The 23,629-nt window shown below is 46.0% G+C and overlaps 1 pseudogene; it reads right to left on the reverse strand.

The window, feature by feature from the left end:
* Window positions 1-326: 326 nt before the first annotated feature.
* LOC125548170 (cell division control protein 48 homolog D pseudogene) lies at window positions 327-2,860 on the reverse strand (annotated as a pseudogene).
* Between the last annotated feature and the right edge of the window lie 20,769 nt (window positions 2,861-23,629).

Consider the following 23,629-nt stretch of genomic DNA (forward strand, 5'->3'; position numbering starts at 1 on the left):
CAGACACAAGTTGCTAAGCACCGGCATGAAATATTTGCCTTCAGCTCTAGTTCTTACAGGTTCAATAATATGAAACTCATGTTCTTACAGGCTCACATGTCAGACATATCCAGTGACCTTCTGCATCTTGTGCAGGAGCAGAGGAGAGGGGGGTTGAGAGAGAAGCGCGCTAATTGCGTGCAATCCACGGTTCAGTTCACGGCTTAGTCTAGTTTTCAGAGTCTTATCCCTGCCTACAATGAATAGAAAGCACAACAAAGAGCTTCTTATTTCGTCAACTGCATTTCTGTATAATGTATGTATGTAAATAAATTCTTACTAACGAAAATTACATACATGGAAAGAAGTGATCGACGAGAACAAAAACATAGCCTATAATATTCTGGTACTCCTACTTCATGTTCTAACAATGTTTACTGGATCACTTGTACAGATCATCTTCCTCCTCATCAGCTGCCGCGGAGTTGTCTGCAGCAGCTTCTGCCGCCTGTGGCTGCGCCGGAAAGCGGAACTCAGTGCCGAACCCCCTAGACTGTTGCAGCGTCTGCGCAAAGGCCTGGTACTTCCTGATGTCGGCGTCGCTCACGCTCCGCCTCGCATACTTCATCGACAACTCGAAGTGAGCCGCCTTTATCTCAGCCACCTCGTCCTCTTCCTGCCCGCCGTCCACTTCCATGGTGTCTTTCCCCTTCCTCTGCCGCTCCATGTCCTTTTCAATGTCTTCTCTGATGGCGTACTTGCACGCCCTCTGGCAAATCTCCGTGATGTCGGCACCGCTAAAGCCAGCGGTGAACCTTGCGAGAGCACCGAGGTCAACGTCCTTGGCCACGGGAGACTTCCTGAGGCAGGCCTTAAAGATTTGATGCCGCGAGGCCTCGTCCGGCAAGGGGATGTAGATGAGTTGGTCCAGACGGCCAGGACGGAGTAATGCCGAGTCAATAATGTCAGGCCTATTGGTGGCGCCGATGATGAAGACCGTCTTCTTGGCGTTCATGCCGTCCATCTCGGTGAGCAGCTGGTTCAGGGCCCTGTCCGCCGCGCCGCCGGCGTCGCCCACTCTGCCGCCCCTTTGGGTAGCGATGGAGTCGAGCTCGTCGAAGAACAGCACGCACGGCGCAGACTGACGTGCCTTGTCGAAGATCTCGCGCACGTTGGCCTCGCTCTCGCCGAACCACATGGTGAGCAGCTCTGGCCCTTTGATGCTGATGAAGTTGGCCTGGCACTCGTTGGCGATAGCCTTCGCCAGCAAGGTCTTGCCGCAGCCTGGTGGCCCGTAGAACAGGACGCCCTTGGATGGCGACATACCGAACTTCTCGAATTTCTCCGGGTGCTCGACCGGGTACTGAACGGTCTCTTGCAGCTCCCTCTTGACGCCGTCGAGGCCGCCGATATCGGTCCAGCTGACGTTCGGCACCTCCACGACGGTCTCACGTAGCGCAGACGGGTTCGTGCTGACGAGAGCCGTCTTAAGGTGGTCATTGGTGACGGCCATGGAGTTCAAGATCTCGGCGTCGATGGTGTCATCCTCTAAGTCGATGACGTCCATCTTCTCCCTGATGCACTGCAGCGCCGCCTCAGTGCAGAGCGCGGCCAAGTCGGCGCCGACGTAGCCGTGCGTATCCTTGGCAACCACCTCAAGGTTGACGTCCTCGTCCAGCTTCATGTTTTTGGTGTGGATGCGGAGCACTTCGAGACGCCCGACCTCGTCTGGCACGCCGATGTCGATCTCGCGATCGAACCTCCCGAAGCGCCTCAAGGCAGGGTCGATGCTGTTGGGACGGTTCGTGGCGCCCATGACGATGACGTGCGCGCGGGCCTTCATGCCGTCCATCAGAGTCAGCAGCTGGGAGACGATGCGCCTCTCGACCTCGCCGTGAGTCTTCTCCCTGTTCGGAGCAATGGAGTCGATCTCGTCGATGAAGATGATGGAGGGCGCGTTCTTCTCGGCCTCCTCGAAGGCCTTCCTCAGGTTGCTCTCGCTCTCTCCGGCCATCTTCGACATTATCTCTGGCCCGTTGATAAGGAAGAAGAAGGCCCCGGTCTCGTTGGCCACCGCACGGGCGATCAACGTCTTGCCGGACCCTGGAGGGCCGTACAGGAGGATGCCCTTGGGAGGCTTGACGCCAATGCTCTTGAAGATCTGGGGATGCCTGAGTGGCAGCTCGACGAGCTCCCTGATCAGAGTCAGCGGTTTCCCCATGCCACCGACGTCGTCGTAGCCGACGTCGTCAAGCCTCTCCTCGTCCTCCCGCTTGACCGGCTCGCCCTCGCAGAAGATCTCCGTGTCGGGCGCCATGAAGCAGTAGTCCACCGCAGGGTCGATCTCCATGACCTTGAACTCGACGCTCCGCATGCCGCCACGCACGAGGAAGAGGTCGCCCTTGTGGACCGGGCGGAAGGCATCCACGAAGTGAGGCTTGAGGTAGGCGTCGAAGAGGTTCCCCGTGATGCCCTCGATGGTGTCGTCCAGAGGGAGGATGTGCACGCGCTTGCCGAACTTGGCGTCGTGACACAGGTGCACGGACACGACATCGGTGATGCGCACGCGCAGGTTGGAGCGGGCCACCTTGTTGATCCTGAGCTTGTGCCCATCGCAGGTGTCGTCGGCCAGTGCCATGCAGACCGTGTTGTGGCGGCGTTTGCCCTTGAGCAGCACGATGTCGCCCTGGAATATGGAGAGCTTCTCCATGGTGGCCGGGTGGAGGTTGCAGACGGAGTTGTCGTCGTTGGTGGTGGCCTCCTCCACCACCAGCCGGTTCGCCGCCTTCTTCGACGTTGCCGCGCTCGCCATCGCCTTCAACTCTCGTTGATCGACTTGCTGCGTGGTCTCTCGTGTATTACCTTCGATGGATGTTGTGGAGCGCTGATTTGCGTTGGTGTTGTGGTGAGGTGGAGACGCGGGGATCGCACCCTTTATTGAAGGCACGGCCGACTCCGGTTGGAAGGCCGTGATCGTTGGTTCGCGTCATATTCGTACTCTTTGTACGTGGTCCGTGCCGTAATAGGACGCTAACTCTTTTCCTACTATCTTCCTACTACCTTGGCACGATCGGATCGAAAGAACCCTTCGAACTCGGAATAATTGCACCTGGCTGCGCAAACAATGGCGTGTCCGTGCTGGAGGAGACTGCTGTCGTTCGTGGGATACGAGACGGACAGCACGGAGTCGCCCCGTCGCCGGCTGTGGGATGCCAACGAGGAGGCGGTCTCCGACGGCGAGGCACTCTGGGCAGTCAACGTGCGCGTGGCGTCCCTCCAGCGCGCCCTCGAATCGGCGGTGCTGCGGCGTAACGTGGCCGTGGCACTGATGCACGAGGCCCAGCGGCACGCGGAGGAGGCCGAGGCTGCCGTCGAGGCCGCTGCGAGGGCCGGCGAGCTTGCCGCGGCGGAAGTGCGGGAGAAGACGGAGCAGACCGTGGCGACGGACGCGCGCATCAGGGAGCTCGAGAGGGAGATGCTAGTGCTACGTGATGGCGAACAATGGGCGCTGGAGACCGCGCTGGAGGCCGCCGCCGCGGAGACGCGGAGAAGGAGGGGGAAGGCATGGGAGGGGCGTGCGCATCAGGGAGCTCGAGGAGGAGATGCTACGTGACGAGCAATGGGTGGCAGTCCTAATCGATTCGTCCAGCTTGCCATTGCGGCATCGACATGTTTCAATTCACAGTTTTTCTTGACATTGCCATGGCGCACTAAGATTCTTCGCAATAGTTTTTTATCTTGAAATTTGTTTTTATCTTTGGGGGGTGTCTATTTTGCATTAGAAAGAGATCGAGCTAAATTCAAATTTTACAGCGAACAGAAAGTTGACAAATGTATGAATGTTTCAGGCACAAATGTATGATTCAGACGGTAGTATGCCCTCCTCTAAATAGCGCCGCAAAATAAACCTAAATGCTAGAAAGTGCAGCTGCATTTCTCAGTCGAACCAAGCGCACACACGCCACTATCGGATGCGGCTCAATCTCCCGACACACGTGGCGACAGAGAGAGGGGCCTCGACGAGCATTGGCCCGACAATAAATTTAGGCGAAACTGCCCCCACTCCGCCCTCTTGGTTCGAAACCATTTTTCGCAACACCCGTTGCCACACAACTGCTCGCGATTTCCCCTCCTCCTCCATTCACGACGGCTTGCGCGGGGCAGGCGCGCATCGTTGGTGACATGCAGCGGTGATCCCCCCCCCCCCCCCCACGTTGTTTTTCTCGTGTCTGATTCGGCCCTGGGGGTTCGATTTTCTAGGGTTTAGGTGATGTCACGGGGGTGGTTTTCGCCAATGCGGGGCAAGGGGGTGTCCATGGCCGAAGCGGAGCAAGGGAATGTCCATGGCGCACGCTCTCGTTCATTGGGGTGGGGTGGGTTGGCATGAACCGGGCAACAATGGAGGTAAGGGGTATTGGGGGCGGGGCGGTACAGTTTAGCACAACATCCGAATTCGAAATGGAGGCCTCGTTGTTAGAATAGTAGGAGAAAAGAGGCACTGAGACGGAAATTTAAGGGCCCCTTCCCTGCCAGCAATTGAGACAAAAGCGAACCAAGGACCCCAATCTCCGCATCTGATACCGCAGAAATTCCTACTTTTTTACATATTGTCATGTGTCCGTGCAACCGCTAATTTGGTAATCCGAGAGCGCAAATATCTCCTTAAAATAGGTTTTCCCCGCTTTAGGAGCACCAATATCTAGGCACCTCTTGATTTCCAATCCTAGATTCAGGAGCTCTTATTGGACACTTATTTCACCTATCAGCGAGCACGAAAAATCGACGCACTTCGAAGGAATCAAACTCGCGACCTCTAACTATGAATCTGTAATGCTAGCCACTCGAACTAGTGAGTGATAGTGATAGAAGAAGATAGGCAGCGCCAATGTTTAAGAACTCCCTGCAGTGGTGAATTCCAAACATTAAAAAACGCAAACATTTCTTGACATGGACATTTTTTATGAGATGGATTATACAAAAATCCAAATATACTTTGAAAACACAAATAATTTACACGAATACTTTCTGAAATTTCCGAACAATTTTTGGATTTTGATAATAGTTTATCAAATTCAAACTTATTTTGAATTTTTTTTGAACATTTTCTGAATTGGTAAAAAAGGGGAAACCTAATTTTTTTAAACTGAACATTTTCAAGAAAACAAAAAAATTGAAAATTTTCCAAGCAATTTTCAAAAAACACGCACATTTTTTTAATTTATGCACAAAATTTTTAAACAAGATTTTTAAACTTGCGAACAATTATTTAAGAACACATATTTCTAAAATTTACATTTTTTAAAAAAAACACAAAAAATATTTGGGAAAATGAACAACTTTTCAAAATCTGAATAGTTTTTGAAAATTTGAACTTATGAAGAAAGAAAAAGAAAAAATAAGAAAGAAAAAAGGAAAAGAAAAAAAAAGGAAAAAGGAAACAAAAAACTAATAAGAATCAAAAATGAATAATAAAAAACCAGGATTTTTTTAGTCCAAACACACTTTATTTATAATTCAACAATGTATTTGTGAATACAAGAAAGATCTAGAGGGTTCAATAGCCAAAGATGGCAGCCAAACTCCAAACCAAAAGCATGTCTAGCAGGTTTATGTACCTTAAATTGGTGTCACAACCTTCAAAGATGAAGGAGCATTCGCTTGTAGTAGCTATAACCTCCCTTATGGCGCTCGCAAAGGTTCCTGCGGTTCCCTGTTTGATGTTATTGACTACAGCTTGACAATCTGAAGTGATCTTCACATGTGATAGTGATAGGTGTAGAGCAAGAGCCATAGGCTCTCGACAAGCCAGCGCTTCAAGAGACGATGAATCTGTAATCCCGGAGATCCTAATGGTTGAGATGCCTGGATAGACATTCGATGAATCCATGTATCCTGCACTAAATGATCCTTCATTTGCTTCATGCGATACGGCACTGTCAACTCTTATCTTGGCAACACCTTGCACATGCAAGATTCATCCTACTCATTGATGCCTTGCCACATGGGGAGCCGCGGCCTGTGTATTCTTGGGCTTATAATCATCTAGCTCCCTTATGTATTTCATTATGAAGCTATGTGTAGCATGTGGGCTCTAAAAAATCTGTTCATGGAGTGCTTGTCGTCGACCATACCATATAGCCCATAGAGTGACAAGAACTTGGACAAAGTTGTCATGTAGGAGCTCTTCCATTAGCGAGAAAATCCATCTTTTGGCATCTGGTTCCCTAACTCCATTTAGTGCTTCCACCAAGTCAGCTTCTTGTAACGCCCATACGCATCGAGCCACATTGCAATGTAGCGATGAATGCTGCCAAGAGTCATCCGCGCCGGAAAGACCACAGCTAGAGATCGTTGACATATTTCTGTGATGTGATAAGTCGGCTGTTGGGAGGGACTGTTGTGCAAGCCTCCAAAGAAATTTTTTGACTTTTGAAGGGACATCAAACCTTCCACATCTTAGTCCACATTTTATGTTCTCCTAAGAGTTCGACGTGGCGGGGCACTATTGGAGTCAAGCTTCACGCCTAAGCTTGGTTGCCACAAGCATTCGGTACGCCATAAAAACTGCATTATTCTCATGACCCACTGACCAAAAGTTGATCACGTCGGCCGTTTTACCATAATAACTCCATTATTCTCATGAGCCCATGATCAAAAGTCATGCAGTTGTCTAGTGCATAATGGGATCGATCAGATAGCCTCCACATCAATAATACCTCAGCTTTTCTTTTGTCGGATTCCATTCGCCATTAGCAGTGCTGAGATAAAAAAATCTAAATACTCAATTGTGCAGGTGCGCCATATGGGCGTCATGAGCGCACACGCGAGAGCCGTCCGTTGCGCCCGATCGCCACCGACGCGTGCGGAATCGTCCGACCAGAACAATAATAACCCACGTCACGACAAGCGCAAAGGTGTGGCGCACGTGGGGAGACTGCATGAGATGGGGATTCAGTTCAAACTTAGATCTGCATGCATTTAATTAGCGTTTTCAAAATTTTGAAAAGCTATAACTTTTAGACCAAGCATCAAAATTAAGATATATTTTCACCCTTAGGTTAATCGTGGCGAGATCTTTAAAACTAGATCCCATATGAGTATGTTTCGACTAACTTTTTTTATGAGCAACTTTGGGTGCTACGGAGGCAACTTTAGTGCTATAGGAAAGCAACTTCTTGTTAGTTTGTTTAGTATGACTTTCTATGATTGAAAATCTCTTTGAAGTTGGCTACCATGACTATCTAGTTAAGTAGCTTCACTTCTAAGTTTTCTATCATAATTAGCTCCGCCTCCAATTTGATAGTATTGTAGGCAACTTAGTTTCTGGGGTAGGCTAACATTATTCTAAGCGGCTTGCCATGACAAGCGAGTAGCTTAACATCATCCTTAGTTGCATGTAATACCTTTTAGTATGGTAAACAACTTAGTTTCATAGAAAGGCAACTTGCTAACAATGATGGACCACCTTTTCAATGTATTCTAGGCAACTAAAATAGAAATGGCAGACAACAGAGCATCACAGGTAGGCAACTTAGAAAAAGAATGATAAGAAACATCCCAATATTAGTCGGCAACTAATTTGTAAAGTTAGGCAACTAACATCAATGTTAGGAAATTTCATAGTATTTTGTAGCCAACCGAGCATGAACCGTGGGCAACTGGTCACTAACGATAGGCAAAATGGACATCAGTGTTAGGCAATTTCATAGTGATTGTAGGCAACTGGGCTTCAACAACAGGCAACTAATCATCAATGATAGGCAACTGTGCATCAATGTTCAATTTCATAGTATTTGTAGGCAACTGAGCATCACAGATAGGCAACCGGGTATCAATGTTAGGCAACTTCATAGTATTTGTAGGCAACTGAGCATCAATCGTAGGCAACGGATAATCAATGATAAGCAACCAAGCAATCCTGATAGGCAAGTTGGGATAAAGTTAGCAAGATTCATAGCACATAGTGCAGTGAAGTTGCTTGTATGTAGCACTAAAGGCACCTCATGTTTTGTGTGATTTTATTGTTTTGACATAGATCAACCTAATAGAAAGTCATACCAAGCCAAAAATAAGAACATGATGCTAAATGAGGCAACTTTAGTGCTAAGTAGGAGCTACTTTGATGCTAGATGAATTGAACCGTATCTATTGGTGAATTCACCTAGTAACCTTCTAATTAGATGTGTGCAGTAGTGTAATAGGTGGCATAGAGTTAGGATACTTGCTACTTATGGTATACAACTTAGAGATGAAGCTAGTCAAATTGATAGTTGCGATAACCAATTTAGAAGGATTTTTCGTTGATAGGCGGTCATACTAGGAAAAAGAAGAAGTTGCTTTCTTATAGCACTATAGTTGCCTCAATACAACCCAAAGTTGCACGCGAAAAAAGTTTGTCAAAATGTACCCATATGGGATCTAGTTTTGAAGTACTCGTCGTGAGAAACCCAACAGTGAAAACGGATCTGAATTCCGATGCACGATCAAAAGTTATACCTGTTGAAATTTTTTGAAACCCAAATAAATGCACGCAGGACAAGATCGTAGGTGATTTCCTGAGTAGTGTGAATACGTCAAGTAATTTCCTTTTAGGATGTCAGTTGATTTCGGAATCACGTGGGTGTGGGATGGTGGTGTGAGAAACTGATTTGGTTTTTTTGGAAAAGTGACAGTCCGCCTTCCTTTTGGGAAGAGCGCTCGATCCCGCGAGCGGGCGCTCGGGCGCCAGGTAGCCACGTCCTAAAAAAAACCCAGGAAAGCCAGAGATAGAAAACATCAGAAAAAGGAAAAGCAGTTTATGGGCCGGCCCGCTAGCTTGGTCTCGGCCTTAGGCAACAACGCGCACTGTCGAGTCTCTGATATGCCTTACGTTTTATTCAAAGTACGAAGAATCGTCAACTCAAAAAAAAAAGTAGGAAGAATCGTGATCGTCCAGAACAAAGCTCCCCTGATCTTTTCACCCGTCTACGAAAACGCTAGTAGAACGCGCGGACACCGTCCCGTTGTTCGGATTCTACTCGAGCCGGCGCCCACACGAACTCCCCTCCACGTACGCGCACGCCTGCGTCAATCAAGCACCTAATTAAGTTTCCAAGAAGGCCAAGCGATCGATCGTCGGTACCCGCGCGGATCAACAATCGCGATGTCGTCGTCGCCGTCGTGCTGGGAGTCGATCACCTCGGCCGTCCTGCCGGCGAACCCAACGTCGCGGGAGGCGGCGCTGCGGGAGCAGCTGCTGGAGCGGGAGGAGGCCGCGGCGTCCCAGCGCGCGGCCGTGCAGCGCCTGACGGAGCGAGCCGACGCGCTGCAGCGCAGGATCGACGACGTGGCCCGCGAGACGGCGGCGGCGCAGGCGGCCGCGTCCGGCGCGGAGAGGCGCCAGCGGGAGGCCGAGGAGCAGCGGAGGGTCGCCGTGAGGACGTACGAGATGCACGAGGAGAAGCTGCGGGTGCTGGCCAAGGAGCTCAAGGTCAAGGAAGGCCGCTTCAGGGTCCTGGACGCCATCCTCACCACGGTGCGGAGCAGCAACAGGCCCGTCTCGAGGAACAGGGCCCACTAGTAGTACTATGATTTGTTTATTTCAGGACATATCAGAGATATAGGTTTGCAACTTTGTAAATTTTGATCTGGTGTGGATGTTTTAACATGCTCCTTTGTTTATTAGCAGCACTCAGTTGTAAAGGTTGACATTTAGGAAAACATTCGATTTATACTATTTTCGATTCAACTAGAAATTTACATAAACATCTATGGGGGGAAGTGTATCCACCGTAGTCTTAGGTGGCGGCACCTTCACGTGAGTTCTGTCTCTTGGGGCTCCTTTGATTCAAAGGAATTTCATAGAAATTTCAGAGGATTTGATTCTGAAAAATATTCTATGTTTGTAGATTCACAGAGTTGAAATCGTTAGGTATTTTTGCTTGAGATTCATTTGTACTAGTATGTTTTGGAGCAAAAATGTCATCTACTCAAACCTCTTGATAGAATTCCTTTGTTTTTCGAGTGATATCAAACACTCTTGAATCAATTTTTAACACTTAAACCAACAATTCGCATGCGTGGGTGCATGTGCTTCAGTTTAAAACACATGATGTGAAAAGATTCATTTGAACAACCAATTTCAATAATTTATCCGTGTACCAAATTGACCATCTACTTTTCACGTTTAGTTGCGTTTCAGCTTGATGCAAATTAGATCTCATGTTGATACATTCCGATTATTTTTTGTTAATACTCGTCAGGTTATGGTCCCATGTTATCTTGTTTTTCTCTTATACTTTGTGATCCAGATATAAACAATTGGTTACAACATCACTCCTTACCCATGCAAGCCTTGCATGATGTATGTTCATAGTTTGATGCCATAATCTTTCCTCGCCTCCTATCCCATCCTTGGTATCCTATCAACAATGCAACAAAAATATAACACGGTCCATCAGAAATTTTTAGAAACAAATCAATATGACATGATGTAAACGATTTATCACACAATATTATTTTTGTTCTTACTTTTGCAACATAAAGTATTCTTCCACTAAAACAAAGTAGTAGTTCACTGAAAGGGAAGCAAGCAATAGGCTTTATGAGTTGAAACTTCTTTGTCTTCCACATGATGTAAATGCTTCATATATCCAAAAAAACAGTTGAGACATGCACATTCAATACAACAGGCTAAAATCACCTTCATCATCAAACAACTTTTCATTTTTATTTCCCCTGAAATCAGAACTTATAAGTTTGAATGGAGTCCCCTTGACTACTGTTATCCATCATCAACATTTTTTCAGATAACTCAACTCTATAACTTACCATCAAATTACTGTAAACTAAGCATTTTTAACAGGCAACATTTTCTGAAAAAAGTTCAGGTAAATTTCTGAATGCAACACATTTTACTCCATGCAATTTTTCCAACCATTTCACTAGTTTGGGCACAATCTTGTGTTGAATTCAATCAGAAAACCAACACTCACAGTTTTTTGTTTAACATCAGTTTTGTTGGGATGCAACTCACTGAATTCACACATGAATATGGAAAAAAATTTACTGCAAATATAAATGGCAACATGGAATCTGCTCAAGTTTTTCAGTTCAAATCTATAATTGGTGGTTCAAATCACCTATTGCAAGTGTGGATGCAACAAACGAATCTGCTACAAGTATGTTCGCTAGCACTTTTAGAATCTTACCCAATTTGCAGCGGAACTGGCTGGGGAGGCATCTGGTGGACCACTGGCGGATCACGGTACATGCTCGTAGGAGGGGCTTGATGTCTCGGATCTGCGCCCCACGCCGGAGTTGAACTCGTCCACCGGGGAGCAACCGACCAATCAGAGCTTTGAGGCAAGGCGAAGGCGAGCACATCTCTAACAATATAGTGAGCCATCGGGTTGAATTAGGGGGCGTGATCCGAGGATTCGACGGCGGGTGTTGCAGTGGTGGCGTTGCGGCAGGGAAACGACGACAGATGGTAGGCAGACAGCGGGCGGTCGCTGCCACCCGCGATTCGCGGGGTTAGGTAGGACGCGGCTATTGGAAATATGCCCTAGAGGCAACAATAAATTGATTATTATTATATTTCCATGTTCATGATAATCGTTTATTATCCATGCTAGAATTGTATTGATAGGAAACTCATATACATGTGTGGATACATAGACAACACCATGTCCCTAGTAAGCCTCTAGTTGACTAGCTCGTTGATCAATAGATGGTTACGGTTTCCTGACCATGGACATTGGATGTCGTTGATAACGGGATCACATCATTGGGAGAATGATGTGATGGACAAGACCCAACCCTAAGCCTAGCACATAGATCGTGTAGTTCGTTTGCTAAAGCTTTTCTAATGTCAAGTATCATTTCCTCAGACCATGAGATTGTGCAACTCCCGGATACCGTAGGAATACTTTGGGTGTGCCAAACGTCACAACGTAACTGGGTGGCTATAAAGGCACACTACAGGTATCTCCGAAAGTGTCTGTTGGGTTGGCACGAATCGAGACTGGGATTTGTCACTCCGTGTGACGGAGAGGTATCTCTGGGCCCACTCGGTAGGACATCATCATAATGTGCACAATATGATCAAGGAGTTGATCATGGGATGATGTGTTACGGAACGAGTAAAGAGACTTGCCGGTAACGAGATTGAACAAGGTATCGGGATATCGACGATCGAATCTCGGGCAAGTATCGTACCGATAGACAAAGGGAATTGTATACGGGATTGATTAAGTCCTTGACATCGTGGTTCATCCGATGAGATCATCGTGGAGCATGTGGGAGCCAACATGGGTATCCAGATCCCTCTGTTGGTTATTGACCGGAGAACGTCTCGGTCATGTCTGCATGGTTCCCGAACCCGTAGGGTCTACACACTTAAGGTTCGATGACGCTAGGGTTATAAAGGAAGTTTGTATGTGGTTACCGAATGTTGTTCGGAGTCCCGGATGAGATCCCGGACGTCACGAGGAGTTCCGGAATGGTCCGGAGGTAAAGATTTATATATAGGAAGTCCTGTTTTGGTCACCGGAAAGGTTTCGGGTTTTATCGGTAACGTACCGGGACCACCGGGAGGGCCCCGGGGTCCAACAAGTGGGGCCACCAGCCCCGGAGGGCTGCATGGGCCAAGTGTGGGAGGGGACCAGCCCCAGGTGGGCTGGTGCGCCCCCCCACCAAGGCCTAAGGCGCAAGGAAGAGGGAAAGGGGGGGCAAACCCTAGGGCAGATGGGCCCTAAGGCCCACCCTGGTGCGCCTCCCCCTCTCCCCTCCCCTTGGCCGCCCCTAGATGGGATCTAGGGGGCTGCCGCCACCCCTAGGGAGGGAACCCTAGGTGGGGGTGCAGCCCCTCCCCTCCCCCTATATATAGTTGAGGTTTGGGCTGCCCAATACACATGAGTTCCTCTCCTTGTTGGTGCAGCCCTACCTCTCTTTCTCCTCATATCTTGCGGTGCTTGGCGAAGCCCTGCTGGAGTACCACGCTCCTCCACCACCACCACCACGCCGTCGTGCTGCTGCTGGATGGAGTCTTCCTCAACCTCTCCCTCTCTCCTTGCTGGATCAAGGCATGGGAGACGTCACCGGGCTGTACGTGTGTTGAACGCGGAGGTGCCGTCTGTTCGGCACTAGGATCTCCGGTGATTTGGATCACGACGAGTACGACTCCTTCAACCCCGTTCTCTTGAACGCTTCCGCTTAGCGATCTACAAGGGTATGTAGATGCACTCTCCTTCCCTTCGTTGCTGATTTCTCCATAGATAGATCTTGGTGACACGTAGGAAAATTTTGAATTTCTGCTACGTTCCCCAATAGTGGCATCATGAGCTAGGTCTATTGCGTAGATTCTATGCATGAGTAGAACACAAAGTAGTTGTGGGCGTTGATTTTGTTCAATATGCTTACCGTCACTAGTCCAATCTTGATTCGGCGGCATTGTGGGATGAAGCGGCCCGGACCAACCTTACACGTACGCTTACGTGAGACCGGTTCCACAGACTAACATGCGCTAGTTGCATAAGGTGGCTGGCGGGTGTCTGTCTCTCCCACTTTAGTCAGATCGGATTCGATGAAAAGGGTCCTTATGAAGGGTAAATAGCAATTGGCATATCACGTTGTGGTCTTTGCGTAAGTAAGAAACGTTCTTGCTAGAAACCCATAGCAGCCACGTAAAAACATGCAAACAACAATTAGAGGACGTCTAACTTGTTTTTGCAGGGTATGCCATGTGATGTGATATGGCCAAAAGGATGTGATGAATGATATATGTGATGTATGAGTTTGATCATGTTCTTGTAATAGGAATCACGACTTGCATGTCGATGAGTATGACAACCGGCAGGAGCCATAGGAGTTGTCTTAACTTATTTATGACCTGCGTGTCAACATAAACGTCATGTAATTACTTTACTTCATTGCTAACCGTTAGCTGTAGTAGTAGAAGTAATAGTTGGCGAGACAACTTCGTGAAGACACGATGATGGAGATCATGGTGTCATGCCGGTGACGATTGTGATCATGGAGCCCCGAAGATGGAGATCAAAAGGAGCAAAGTGATGATGGCCATATCATGTCACTATTTGATTGCATGTGATGTTTATCATGTTTTTGCATCTTGTTTACTTAGAACGACGGTAGTAAATAAGATGATCCCTCATAATAATTTCAAAAAAGTGTTCCCCCTAACTGTGCACCGTTGCGACAGTTCGTTGTTTCGAAGCACCACGTGATGATCGGGTGTTAGATTCTAACGTTCACATACAACGGGTGTAAGACAGATTTACACACGCGAAACACTTAGGTTGACTTGACGAGCCTAGCATGTACAGACATGGCCTCGGAACACAAGAGACCGAAAGGTCGAACATGAGTCGTATAGAAGATACGATCAACATGAAGATGTTCACCGATGTTGACTAGTCCGTCTCACGTGATGATCGGACACGGCCTAGTTGACTCGGATCATGTAATCACTTAGATGACTAGAGGGATGTCTATCTGAGTGGGAGTTCATAAGATGAACTTAATTATCTTGAACATAGTCAAAAGGTCTTCGCAAATTATGTCGTAGCTCGCGCTTCAGTTCTACTGTTTAGATATGTTCCTAGAGAAAATTTAGTTGAAAGTTGATAGTAGCAATTATGCAGACAGTAAAAGGCTTATGTCCTTAATGCACCGCTCAGTGTGCTGAACCTCGAACGTTGTCTGCGGATGTTGCGAACATCTGACATACACATTTTGATAACTACGTGATAGTTCAGTTAAACGGTTTAGAGTTGAGGCACCGAAGACGTGTTAAAACGTCGCGAAACATATGAGATGTTTCGAGGGCTGAAATTGGGATTTCAGGCTCGTGCCCACGTCAAGAGGTATAAGACCTCCGACGATTTTCTTAGCCTGCAAACTAAGGGAGAAAAGCTCAATTGTTGAGCTTGTGCTCAGATTGTCTGAGTACAACAATCATTTGAATCGAGTGGGAGTTGATCTTCCAGATGAGATAGTGATGTTTCTCCGAGGTCATTACCACCAAGCTGTTAGAGCTTCGTGATGAACTATAATATATCAGGGACATACATGATGATCCTTGAGATATTCGCGATGTTTGACACCACAAAAGTAGAAATCAAGAAGGAGCATCAATTGTTGATGGTTGGTGAAACCACTAGTTTCAAGAAGGGCAAGGGCAAGAAGGGATACTTCATGAAACGGCAAATCAGCTGCTGCTCTAGTGAAGAAACCCAAGGTTGAACCCAAACCCGAGACTAAGTGCTTCTGTAATAAGGGGAACAGCCACTAGAGCAGAATTACCCTAGATACTTGGTAGATGAGAAGGCTGTCAAGGTCGATAGAAGTATATTGGATATACATTGTGTTAATGTGTACTTTACTAGTACTCCTAGTAGCATCATGGTATTAGATACCGGTTCGGTTGCTAAGTGTTAGTAACTCGAAATAAAAGCTACGGAATGAACGGAGACTAGCTAAAAGGTGAGATGACGATATGTGTTGGAAGTGTTTCCAAGGTTGATCAAATATCGTACGCTCCCTCTACCATCGAGATTGGTATTAAAACCTAAATAATTGTTATTTGGTGTTTGCGTTGAGCATAGACATGATTGGATTATGTCTATCGCGATACGGTTATTCATTTAAGGAGAATAATGGTTACTCTGTTATTTGAATAATACCTTCAATGGTCTTGCACCTAAAATGAATGGTTTATTGAATCTCGATCGTAGTGATACACATGTTCATGCCAAAAGATGTAAGATAGTAATGATAGTACCACCTACTTGTGGCACTGCCACTTAATTCATATCGGTATAAAACGCATGAAGAAGCTCCATGTTGATGGATCTTGAAGGAAATATGCCCTAGAGGCAATAATAAAGTTATTATTTATTTCCTTATAATCATGATAAATGTTTATTATTCATGCTAGAATTGTATTAACCGGAAACATAATACATGTGTGAATGCATAGACAAACAGAGTGTCACTAGTATGCCTCTACTTGACTAGCTCGTTAATCAAAGATGGTTATGTTTCCTAACCATGGACAAAGAGTTGTTATTTGATTAACGGGATCACATCATTAGATGAATGATCTCATTGACATGACCCATTCCATTAGCTTAGCACCCGATCGTTTAGTATGTTGCTATTGCTTTCTTCATGACTTATACATGTTCCTATAACTATGAGATTATGCAACTCCCGTTTACCGGAGGAACACTTTGGGTACTACCAAACGTCACAACGTTACTGGGTGATTATAAAGGAGTACTACAGGTGTCTCCAATGGTACATGTTGGGTTGGCGTATTTCGAGATAAGGTTTTGTCACTCCGATTGTCGGAGAGGTATCTCTGGGGCCCTCTCGGTAATACACATCACATAAGCCTTGCAAGCATTGTAACTAAGATGTTAGTTGTGAGATGATGTATTGTGGAACGAGTAAAGAGACTTTTCGGTAACGAGATTGAACTAGGTATTGGATACCGACGATCGAATCTCGGGCAAGTAACATACCGATGACAAAGGGAACAACGTATGTTGTTATGCGGTCTGACCGATAAAGATCTTCGTAGAATATGTAGGAGCCAATATGGGCATCCAGGTCCCGCTATTGGTTATTGACCGGAGACGTGTCTCGGTCATGTCTACATTGTTCTCGAACCCGTAGGGTCCGCACGCTTAAGGTTACGATGATAGTTATATTATGAGTTTATGCATTTTGATGTACCGAAGGTTGTTCGGAGTCCCGGATGTGATCATGGACATGACGAGGAGTCTCGAAATGGTCGAGACGTAAAGATTGATATATTGGAAGCCTATGTTTGGATATCGGAAGTGTTTCGGGTGAAATCGGGATTTTACCGGAGTACCGGGAGGTTACCGGAACCCCCCGGGAGCCATATGGGCCTTAATGGGCTTTAGTGGAAAAGAGAAAGGGGCAGCCCAAGGTGGCTGCGCACCTCCCCCCTCCCCTAGTCCTATTAGGACTAGGAGAAGGTGGCCGGCCCCCCTCTCCCTCTTTCCCCCTCGGGGAATCCTAGTCCAACTAGGATTGGGGGGGGGGGAGTCCTACTCCCGGAAGGAGTAGGACTCCTCCTGCGCCCTCCTCCTGGCCGGCGCCCCCCTCCCCCTTGGCTCCTTTATATACTGGGGCAGAGGCACCCCAGAAACACACAAGTTGATTCACGTGATCTATTCATTATCCGTGTGCGGTGCCCCAGCCACCATAGTCCTCGATAATACTGTAGCGGAGTTTAGGCGAAGCCCTGCTGCTGTAGTGCATCAAGATCGTCACCACGCCGTCGTGCTGACGGAACTCTTCCCCGACACTTTGCTGGATCGGAGTCCGGGGATCGTCATCGAGCTGAACGTGTGCTCGAACTCGGAGGTGCCGTAGTTTCATCTCTTGATCGGTTGGATCGTGAAGACGTACGACTACTTCCTCTACGTCGTGTCAGTGCTTCCGCAGTCGGTCTGCGTTGGCTACGTAGACAACACTCTCCCCTCTCGTTGCTATGCATCACATGATCTTGCGTGTGCGTAGGAATTTTTTTGAAATTACTACGAAACCCAACAGTGGCATCCGAGCCTAGGTTATTTATGTTGATGTTATATGCACGAGTAGAACACAAGTGAGTTGTGGGCGATATAAGTCATACTGCCTATCAGCATGTCATACTTTGGTTCGGCGGCATTGTTGGACGAGACGACCCGGACCAACCTTACGCGTACGCTTACGCGAGACCGGTTTCCCCGACGTGCTTTGCACACAGGTGGCTTGCGGGCGACTGTCTCTCCAACTTTAGTTGAACCAAGTATGGCTATGCCCGGTCCTTGCGAAGGTTAAAACGGAGTCTATTTGACAAACTATCGTTGTGGTTTTGATGCGTAGGTGAGATTGGTTCTTGCTTAAGCCCGTAGCAGCCACGTAAAACTTGCAACAACAAAGTAGAGGACGTCTAACTTGTTTTTGCAGGGCATGTTGTGATGTGATATGGTCAAGGCATGATGCTGAATTTTATTGTATGAGATGATCATGTTTTGTAACCGAGTTATCGGCAACTGGCAGGAGCCATATGGTTGTCGCTTTATTGTATGCAATGCAATCGCGATGTAATGCTTTACTTTATTACTAAACGGTAGTGATAGTCGTGAAAGCATAAGATTGGCGAGACGACAACGATGCTACGATGGAGATCAAGGTGTCGCGCCGGTGACGATGGTGATCATGACGGTGCTTCGGAGATGGAGATCACAAGCACAAGATGATGATGGCCATATCATATCACTTATATTGATTGCATGTGATGTTTATCTTTTTATGCATCTTATCTTGCTTTGATTGACGGTAGCATTATAAGATGATCTCTCACTAAATTATCAAGATGTGTTCTCCCTGAGTATGCACCGTTGCCAAAGTTCATCGTGCCCAGACACCATGTGATGATCGGGTGTGATAAGCTCTACGTCCATCTACAACGGGTGCAAGCCAGTTTTGCACACGCAGAATACTCAGGTTAAACTTGACGAGCCTAGCATATGCAGATATGGCCTCGGAACACGGAGACCGAAAGGTCTAGCGTGAATCATATAGAAGATATGATCAACATAACGATGTTCACCATTGAAAACTACTCCATCTCACGTGATGATCGGTTATGGTTTAGTTGATTTGGATCACGTAATCACTTAGATGATTAGAGGGATGTCTATCTAAGTGGGAGTTCTTAAGTAATTTGATTAATTGAACTTAAACTTATCATGAACTTAGTACCTGATAGTATCTTGCTTGTTTATGTTGATTGTAGATAGATGGCTTGTGCTGTTGTTCCGTTGAATTTTAATGCGTTCCTTGAGAAAGAAAAGTTGAAAGATGATGGTAGCAATTACACGGACTGGGTCCGTAACTTGAGGATTATCCTCATTGCTGCACAGAAGAATTACGTCCTGGAAGCACCGCTGGGTGCCAGGCCTGCTGCTGGAGCAACACCAGATGTTATGAACGTCTGGCAGAGCAAAGCTGATGACTACTCGATAGTTCAGTGTGCCATGCTTTACGGCTTAGAATCGGGACTTCAACGATATTTTGAACGTCATGGAGCATATGAGATGTTCTAGGAGCTGAAGTTAATATTTCAAGCAAATGCCCGGATTGAGAGATATGAAGTCTCCAATAAGTTCTATAGCTGCAAGATGGAGGAGAACAGTTCTGTCAGTGAGCATATACTCAAAATGTCTGGGTATAATAATCACTTGATTCAGATGGGAGTTAATCTTCCAGATGATTGCGTCATTGACAGAATTCTCTAATCACTGCCACCAAGCTACAAGAGCTTCGTGATGAACTATAATATGCAAGGGATGAACAAGACTATTCCCGAGCTCTTCGCGATGCTGAAAGCTGCGGAGGTAGAAATCAAGAAGGAGCATCAAGTGTTGATGGTTAATAAAACCACTAGTTTCAAGAAAAAGGGCAAAGGGAAGAAGAAGGGGAACTTCAAGAAGAACGGCAAACAAGTTGCTGCTCAAGAGAAGAAACCCAAGTCTGGACCTAAGCCTGAAACTGAGTGCTTCTACTGCAAGCAGACTGGTCACTGGAAGCGGAACTGCCCCAAGTATTTGGAGGATAAGAAGGATGGCAAGGTGATCAAAGGTATATGTGATATACATGTTATTGATGTGTACCTTACTAGAGCTCGTAGTAGCACCTGGGTATTTGATACTGGTTCTGTTGCTAATATTTGCAACTCGAAACAGGGACTACGGAATAAGCAGGCACTGGCAAAGGACGAGGTGACAATGCGCGTGGTAAATGGTTCCAAAGTCGATGTGATCGCGGTCGGTACGCTACCTCTACATCTACCTTCGGGATTAATATTAGACCTAAATAATTGTTATTTGATGCCAGCGTTGAGCATGAACATTATATCTGGATCTTGTTTAATGCGAGACGGTTATTCATTTAAATCAGAGAATAATGGTTGTTCTATTTATGTGAGTAATATCTTTTATGGTCATGCACCCTTGAAGAGTGGTCTATTATTATTGAATCTCGATAGTAGTAATACACATATTCATAATGTTGAAGCCAAAAGATGCAGAGTTGATAATGAAAGTGCAACTTATTTGTGGCACTGTCGTTTAGGTCATATCGGTATAAAGCGCATGAAGAAACTCCATACTGATGGACTTTTGGAACCACTTGATTATGAATCACTTGATACTTGCGAACCGTGCCTCATGGGCAAGATGACTAAAACACCATTCTCCGGTACTATGGAGAGAGCAACAGATTTGTTGGAAATCATACATACCGATGTATGTGGTCCGATGAATATTGAGGCTCGTGGTGGATATCGTTATTTTCTCACCTTCACAGATGATTTAAGCAGATATGGGTATATCTACTTAATGAAACATAAGTCTGAAACATTTGAAAAGTTCAAAGAATTTCAGAGTGAAGTTGAAAATCATCGTAACAAGAAAATAAAATTTCTACGATCTGATCGTGGAGGAGAATATTTGAGTTACGAGTTTGGTGTACATTTGAAAAACTGTGGAATAGTTTTGCAACTCACGCCACCCGGAACACCACAGCGTAATGGTGTGTCCGAACGTCGTAATCGTACTTTACTAGATATGGTGCGATCTATGATGTCTCTTACAGATTTACCGCTATCGTTTTGGGGTTATACTTTAGAGACGGCCGCATTCACGTTAAATAGGGCACCATCAAAATCCGTTGAGACGACACCTTATGAACTATGGTTTGGCAAGAAACCAAAGTTGTCGTTTCTTAAAGTTTGGGGCTGCGATGCTTATGTGAAAAAGCTTCAACCTGATAAGCTCGAACCCAAATCGGAGAAATGTGTCTTCATAGGATACCCAAAGGAGACTGTTGGGTACACCTTCTATCACAGATCCGAAGGCAAGACATTCGTTGCTAAGAATGGATCCTTTCTAGAGAAGGAGTTTCTCTCGAAAGAAGTGAGTGGGAGGAAAGTAGAACTTGACGAGGTAACTGTACCTGCTCCCTTATTGGAAAATAGTACATCACAGAAAACTATTTCTGCGACATCTATACCAATTAGTGAGGAAGCTAATGATGTTGATCATGAAACTTCAGGTCAAGATACTACTGAACCTCGTAGATCGACCAGAGCGAGATCCGCACCAGAGTGGTACGGTAATCCTGTTCTGGAAGTCATGCTACTAGATCATGATGAACCTACGAACTATGAAGAAGCGATGGTGAGCCCAGATTCCGCAAAGTGGCTTGAAGCCATGAAATCTGAGATGGGATCCATGTATGAGAACAAAGTATGGACTTTGGTTGACTTGCCCGATGATCGGCAAGCGATTGAGAATAAATGGATCTTCAAGAAGAAGACTGACGCTGATGGTAATGTTACTGTCTACAAAGCTCGACTTGTCGCAAAAGGTTTTCGACAAGTTCAAGGGGTTGACTACGATGAGACCTTCTCACCCGTAGCGATGCTTAAGCCTGTCCGAATCATGTTAGCAATTGCCGCATTTTATGATTATGAAATTTGGCAGATGGATGTCAAAACTGCATTCCTGAATGGATTTCTGGAAGAAGAGTTGTATATGATACAACCGGAAGGTTTTGTCGATCCAAAGGGAGCTAACAAAGTGTGCAAGCTCCAGCGATCCATTTATGGACTGGTGCAAGCCTCTCGGAGTTGGAATAAACGCTTTGATAGTGTGATCAAAGCATTTGGTTTTATACAGACTTTCGGAGAAGCCTGTATTTACAAGAAAGTGAGTGGGAGCTCTGTAGCATTTCTGATATTATATGTGGATGACATATTGCTGATTGGAAATGATATAGAATTTCTGGATAGCATAAAGGGATACTTGAATAAGAGTTTTTCAATGAAAGACCTCAGTGAAGCTGCTTACATATTAGGCATTAAGATCTATAGAGATAGATCAAGACGCTTAATTGGACTTTCACAAAGCACATACCTTGACAAGATTTTGAAAAGGTTCAAAATGGATCAAGCAAAGAAAGGGTTCTTGCCTGTGTTACAAGGTGTGAAGTTGAGTCAGACTCAATGCCCGACCACTGCAGAAGATAGAGAGAAAATGAAAGATGTTCCTTATGCTTCAGCCATAGGCCCTATCATGTATGCAATGCTGTGTACCAGACCTGATGTGTGCCTTGCTATAAGTTTAGCAGGGAGGTACCAAAATAATCCAGGAGTGGATCACTGGACAGCGGTCAAGAACATCCTGAAATACCTGAAAAGGACTAAGGATATGTTTCTTGTATATGGAGGTGACAAAGAGCTCACCGTAAAAGGTTACGTTGATGCAAGCTTTGACACTGATCCAGACGATTCTAAATCGCAAACCGGATACGTGTTTACATTAAACGGTGGAGCTGTCAGTTGGTGCAGTTCTAAACAAAGCGTCGTAGCGGGATCTACATGTGAAGCGGAGTACATAGCTGCTTCGGAAGCAGCAAATGAAGGAGTCTGGATGAAGGAGTTCATATCCGATCTAGGTGTCATACCTAGTGCATCGGGACCAATGAAAATCTTTTGTGACAATACTGGTGCAATTGCCTTGGCAAAGGAATCCAGATTTCACAAAAGGACCAAACACATCAAGAGACGCTTCAATTCCATCCGGGATCTAGTCCAGGTGGGAGACATAGAGATTTGCAAGATACATACGGATCTGAATGTTGCAGACCCGTTGACTAAGCCTCTTCCACGAGCAAAACATGATCAGCACCAAGGCTCCATGGGTGTTAGAATCATTAAAGTGTAATCTAGATTATTGACTCTTGTGCAAGTGGGAGACTGAAGGAAATATGCCCTAGAGGCAATAATAAAGATATTATTTATTTCCTTATAATCATGATAAATGTTTATTATTCATGCTAGAATTGTATTAACCGGAAACATAATACATGTGTGAATACATAGACAAACAAAGTGTCACTAGTATGCCTCTACTTGACTAGCTCGTTAATCAAAGATGGTTATGTTTCCTAACCATGAACAATGAGTTGTTATTTGATTAACGAGGTCACATCATTAGTTGAATGATCTGATTGACATGACCCATTCCATTAGCTTAGCACCCGATCGTTTAGTATGTTGCTATTGCTTTCTTCATGACTTATACATGTTCCTATAACTATGAGATTATGCAACTCCCGTTTACCGGAGGAACACTTTGGGTACTACCAAACGTCACAACGTTACTGGGTGATTATAAAGGAGTACTACAGGTGTCTCCAATGGTACATGTTGGGTTGGCGTATTTCGAGATAAGGTTTTGTCACTCCGATTGTCGGAGAGGTATCTCTGGGGCCCTCTCGGTAATACACATCACATAAGCCTTGCAAGCATTGTAACTAAGATGTTAGTTGTGAGATGATGTATTGCGGAACGAGTAAAGAGACTTGCCGGTAACGAGATTGAACTAGGTATTGGATACCGACGATCGAATCTCGGGCAAGTAACATACCGATGACAAAGGGAACAACGTATGTTGTTATGCGGTCTGACCGATAAAGATCTTCGTAGAATATGTAGGAGCCAATATGGGCATCCAGGTACCGCTATTGGTTATTGACCGGAGACGTGTCTCGGTCATGTCTA

The sequence above is a fragment of the Triticum urartu genome, chromosome 3A, assembly GCF_056163025.1.
Source record: "Triticum urartu cultivar PI428250 chromosome 3A, HENAU_Tu73, whole genome shotgun sequence".
In the NCBI taxonomy this organism is placed as follows: domain Eukaryota; kingdom Viridiplantae; phylum Streptophyta; class Magnoliopsida; order Poales; family Poaceae; genus Triticum; species Triticum urartu.